Raw genomic sequence first — 6000 nt, forward strand, 5'->3', positions numbered from 1 at the left:
AAGCTCAGACACTGATGGAAGGATTTAACTACTATGTCGATTAGATAATAAAAACAATAGTTTACAATCAGCTTGTCATCAGCTGTAGAGTTAAGTAGTACTATTCTTTGTAAGCAAATGAAACCCATTTTAATCTAACTGAAGCCAAGAATAGCATGTAGTGTGGCTCAGGGGAAAGTAGAGCTAGGCTCTAACAATGTTATCTGGACTCTGCCTCTTTCTCTTCATCTCTCATTTTAGCTCTTCTCTGGATTATGCTCATGTTCTGTCTTCAGTGCAGAAACTTCCTTTGTATCATTGGGGTGGAGGGTGGAAGTGAGGTTGTGGCATGTTCAGCAGTTCCAGAGGGAAAGGTGACCTTGCTCTTCACTTTGGTAAAGGTTCTGACTTCCCTGGCTCAGGTAATATGTCTTCCCCCAGGACCAAGCAACATGGCCAGGGGCTGTGGCACAATTATTGTCAGGCCGGGGTCACCTGCATACTGCTATGTACTATGAAGGATCCCCATGAGAATCAATTGGAATAGAAGCACAGAGAGGTAAATTAATTCACTCAAGATAACATAGCTAACATCTATCTAATAGGGTTGTGATTCAAACCCAAGATTTTTTGTTTCAGAATCAGTGCCAGTATACTTGACATTAAAATTACAACATGAGGAAGTTGCCATTGTGGCGCAGCAGAAACAAACCCGACTAGAAACCATGAGGTTGTGGGTTTGACCCCTGACCTCGCTCAGTGGGTTTAAGGATCTGGCGTTGCCGTGAGCTGTGGTATAGGTCGCAGACATGGCTCGGATCCTGCGTTGCTGTGGCTGTGGCATAGGCCGGCAGCTGTAGCTCCAATTAGACTCCTAGCCTGGGAACCTCCATATGCCGCGGGTGCAGCCCTATAAAGAAAAAAGACAAAAAAAATAAAAAAAATAAAAATATTGCAACATAAGAATCAGTGCCAATACATGATAGTAATATTGTAACATAAAGAGATGTTAGGAAGATGAACATGCTATTCATCTTCCTAACATCATCTTTCTCCATTATTTTCTGTGTGATTTTGGTAGACCATCATTGTGATCATACATCATATTTGGAATTTCACCAACAACTTTGAACTTTAAGGGGAGATGTGTCAAATGCTAAGGTAGGGAAATCACTAGTGTGTTGATGACCTTGACCTTTGAATTAACTGTCCTTAAAACTGTTACTTTCTCACTTCTTATATTAGATAATCCCTTGCTGCTTAGCCACTTTGGTTAGATATCCTGTTATTTATAACTGTACACGTTATAACTGGCACCGGACTATAAATTGTGTTATTTTTTCTTTTAACGGTTCATCGTGGATGAGACAAAGGCTTGTGGACAGCATTAAGGATGATAAGTGACTCTAAGAATAAGGAAGAAAATGTGTTTTGGAGGAGGAAGAGAAGATATGCAGCAGAGATCACGAGTTCTCTTTTGAATTTAGAGAAGCTATTTTTCCATCTAGATTGAAATATCAGCTAGGGGGTAAATATCTGAGTGCATCATTCAGAGATGGTATCTGTGCTGACACTGTATTTAGAAGTAATTTGCATTGAGACAATCCATACTGATATGGAATGTCCATATGATATGATATGAGAATGGAGTTTGAAGAAAAAGTCAAGCCATTGAGAATGTTTTCAAAATATCTCTATCCCTTACTTATAAGGGTGTCATGTCAACAACTTTGAAGATATCCAAAAATCCAATTAATTGTTTTGTATATTTCATTTATTTTTATTTAAATATAATTGACATACAATATTATGTTAGTTTCAGGTGTACAACATGCTGTATATTGCATCCCCATGACTTCATTATTTTATAGCTGGAAGTTTGTACCTCTTATTCACCTTCACCTATTTCACCCAATCCTTCACCACTCTCCACTCTGGCAACTACCAGTTTATTCTCTGTATCTATAAGTTTGTTTCTGTTTTTTTTTTTCTTTCTTTCTTTCTTTTGCTTTTTAGATTCCACATATAAGCAAAATCATACAGTATTGTCTTTCTCTGACTTATTTAATTTAACAGAAAACACTCTAGGTCCATCCAAGTTGTTGCAATTGGCTAGATTTCATTCTTTTTTTTTTTAACACTGAGCAGTATTTCATTGTATATATATACATATATATCTATATATATATAGATATATATATATAGATATATATATAAAACACATCTTTATTCATTAATCTGTTGATGGATGCTGAGGTTGCTTCTTCCATATCTTAGCTATTGTAAATAATGCTGCCATGAAAACTGGGTTGCATATATCTTTTTGGATTATTGTTTTTGGTTTTTTTTGATAGCCAGGAGTAGAATTGCTGGATCTTATGGTAGGTCTATTTTTAGTTTTTTGAGAAACTTCCATCCTGTTTTCCAGAGTGGCTGTACCAACAGTGTGCCAGCATTCCCTTTTCTCCACAACTTCACCAACATTTGTTATTTGTGTTCTCTTTGATGATAGCCATTTACATTTTACATTTAAAGCTGTTACTGATAGGTGTGTATTTACTGCCATTGTGTTAGTTGTTTTCTGGGTATTTCTGTTGCTGTTTTTTGTTCCTTTCTTATTCTCTCTTGCCTTGTGATTTGATGACAAATTAGTGCTAGTGTTATGCCTTGTATTCCTTTCTCTTTATATTTTGCGTTTCTATTATCAGTTTTTGATTCATGATTACCATGAGGCTCTTGTATAATAACCTAAGTATATAGCAGTCTATTTTAAGTTGATGGTTACTTAAGTTTGAACACATCCTGAAAGCACAACATATGTACTCCTCTGCCTCCTCCTCCACTATGTTTTATTATTTTTTTAATGTTACTTTTTATTTCGTATATTTGTTGACTAATTATTGTAGATCTATATGATTTTACTAGTTTTATCTTTTTACCTTCATACCAACTATGTAGGTGGCTGTTCCGTTATTTTTACCAAATGTTTGCCTTTATTGGAAAGATCTTTTTCTTTAATAATTTTAATATTTCTAGTTATTATTTTTTCTTTTCTGTTTAAAGAAGTCCCTTTAGGAGTACCTATTGTAGCTAAGTGGGTTAAGAACCCAACTGGTACCATAAGGATGCAAATTCAATCCCTGGCCTTGATCAGTGGGTTAAGGATTTGGAGTTGTGGTGAGTTGTGGTGTGGGTTGCAGACACGGCTCAGATCTGGCATTGCCATGGCTGTAGTATAGGCAGACAGCTGCAGCTCCAATTCAGTCCCTGGCCTGGGAACTTCCATATGTTGCATGTGTAGCCCTAAAAAGAAAAAGAAGTTCCTTTAACATCTCTTGTAAGGGTGGTTTAGTGGTGATGAACTCCTTTATTTTTTGCTTGTCTAGGAAAGTCTTTATTTCTCCTTTAATTCTGAGTGAATAACCTTGCTAAATAGAGTATTCTTGGTTGTAAGTTTTTTTTTTTCCTTTTACCAATTTGAATATGTCACACCACTCCCTTCTACACTATAGAGTTTCTGTTCAAAAGTCAGCCAATAGTCTTATGAGGGCTCTCCTACTATATGTAACTTGGTTTTTCTTTTGCTGCTTTTAAAATTCTTTCTTGATATTTAATTTTGACATCATAACTATAAAGTATTTTAGTGTGGGTCTCTTTGAGTTCATCTTGTTTGGGACTTGCTGTACTTCCCGGACTTGAATGTCTGTTTCCTTCACCAACTTGAAAAAGAAGTTTTCAGTCATTTTGTCTTCAAATAGACTTGTTTTCTCTCTTCTCTTCTGGGATCTCTGTACTGTGAATGTCAGTGTGTTGGATGTTGTCCCAGACATCCCTTAAACCACCCTTATTTTTTTTTCTTTTTTCTTTTTTGCTCTTGTGATTTGGCAATTGTCACTGGCCTATCTTCCACATCATTGGTCTGCTTTTCTATATCATTTAATTCTGCTAGTGGTTCCCTCTAGTATATTTTCATTTCAGTTATCATATACTTCAGCTCTGAGTGGTTGTTTTTATATTTTCTGTCTCTTTTTTGAAGTTTTTATTGTGTTCCTCCATTACTCTCCTGAATTCAAGGAGCTTTTCTATAAGAAATATTTTGAGACATTTATCTGGAAGATTGTCTATTTCCATTTCATGCCATTATTTTTCTGAGGTTATGTCTTACTCTTTCATTTGGAACATATTTCTTTGTTTCTGCTTAACTCTCTGAATTTGTTTTAGGTATTAGGTGTATCAGCTACACTTCCTGGTTTTAAAGGTGTAGCTTTGTGTAGAAGGTGTTCTGTGGGGCCCATTTCCCCAGCTGTGTGCTCTAGGAGTGTCCTTTGTGTGAGCTGCATGGCTGGACAGCAAATGCTGGGGACATACTAGTGTATGGGGTTGGCCTCTGGTACAATTAGCTGAAAGGCTGTCACAACCGTCAGAGGCACTCTGGTACATGGGGTCAGACCCCGGGAAGGGGCAAATTTGCGGGGATGTCAGTGCCAGACAAGTGCCTCACCAAAACTGGTGGAGTTGGGGGGTAGGTTTCTTCAGTGCTGAGTGAGGAATGGGAGGAATGGGAGGGCTACTTTGGAGGGACTGCAGGCCTAATCAAAGGTATCTATCATGACTGGTGGGGTAGAGGGTTGCTTTGGAGAAGCTTCAGTGATGGCCAAGGGTACCCACTGGGACTAGCAGGGCAGAGAGGAGACACTTTGGGGGACTGCCTATAAGGTCAGGCCCCTAGGTGACCCTAGAGAGAGTAATTGGTGCTAGTCAGTTAGATGGAGAGAGTCAGAAATGGTACCTGCTAGCATCAGGTCAGCTAGGTAGAAGGTGAGACCTTCCCCCAAAGAAATGTGCCTTCCAGCTCCTTCGTTTCATAGCCAGAGAAAATTCCAATGAATCCCTTCCCCTCAGCATCTTCCCTAAAATTAGTCAATGTATCTCCTTCACCTATGACCCATGTGTTTCTCAGACTACCTTTTCTGCACTGGGACCAGACTGAGTGAGGTTTTGCACTAGCCTCTTATAAGCAGAGTCTGGGTTTCCTATAGCCCACCAGCTAGCTCTCCCAGACACAAGCTTCCTTAGTTTTCAAAGTCAGATGTTATAGGGCCTTGTCTTCCCAGTGCAAGCTCCCCATGCTAGGCAGCCTGATGTGGAGTTTAGAGTCCTCACTCCTCAGGGGTGACCTCTGAGGTTGTCATACCCCACCCGCCAGTGGGTGACACACTGAGGACATGAGTCCTGGCCAGATGACATCTCTCAAACTCCTACCTATCTCAGTGTGGCTTTTTTTTTCTTTTTATAGCTACACTGTGGCTTGTAGAAGTCCCTAGGCTAGGGGTCAAATTGGTGCTGCAGTTGCAGGCCTATATATCTGTGACCTAAACCACAGCTTGCAGCAACACCAGATCCCTAACTCACTGAGTCAGGCCAGGGATCATACACATATCCTCACGGAGACTATGTCAGGTTCTTGACCCACCAAGCCACAATAGGAATTCCTGGTTTTTATTTTTATCTTTAGTTGTAGAAAATATTTTTGTTTGTCTTCAGATTGTTATCAGATATAGTCTCTCTACAGGTAATTGGACTTTTGGTGTGACCATGGGAGGAGGTCAGCCCTGGATTTTCCTGCTCTACCATCTTTTCCTGTACCTCCAGTTAATAATTAAATATTCACTAAAATTCTTTTTAATCCTGCCCCATTTCAATAAGCTTACACCTGCTCCACAGCCTCTTTCTTAAAACATTTCAGTAGTTTTCCATCTCACTCAGAGTTAAAAATCTTGAAACAAGAGATAAAGCCATTTTGTTTATAAAGAATATATTTGGCTTTTCTCTTCCATTTCTGTCTGTGCACACTATTATATAAATACCACTTCTTTCTTCTGTACTATTACATCTATTTTAGTGAGTCTACCTATTGTCTTTCTCCTCTTTTATAGAGTATATGTCTCAAAATCCCAGGGGACAGTAAAGTAGAAGAATTAGAATTTCTCAGATTGGAGAGAGGACAATAAGAAAGGGGAG

This window comes from Phacochoerus africanus, chromosome 1 (assembly GCF_016906955.1).
Source record: "Phacochoerus africanus isolate WHEZ1 chromosome 1, ROS_Pafr_v1, whole genome shotgun sequence".
Classification (NCBI taxonomy): Eukaryota; Metazoa; Chordata; class Mammalia; order Artiodactyla; family Suidae; genus Phacochoerus; species Phacochoerus africanus.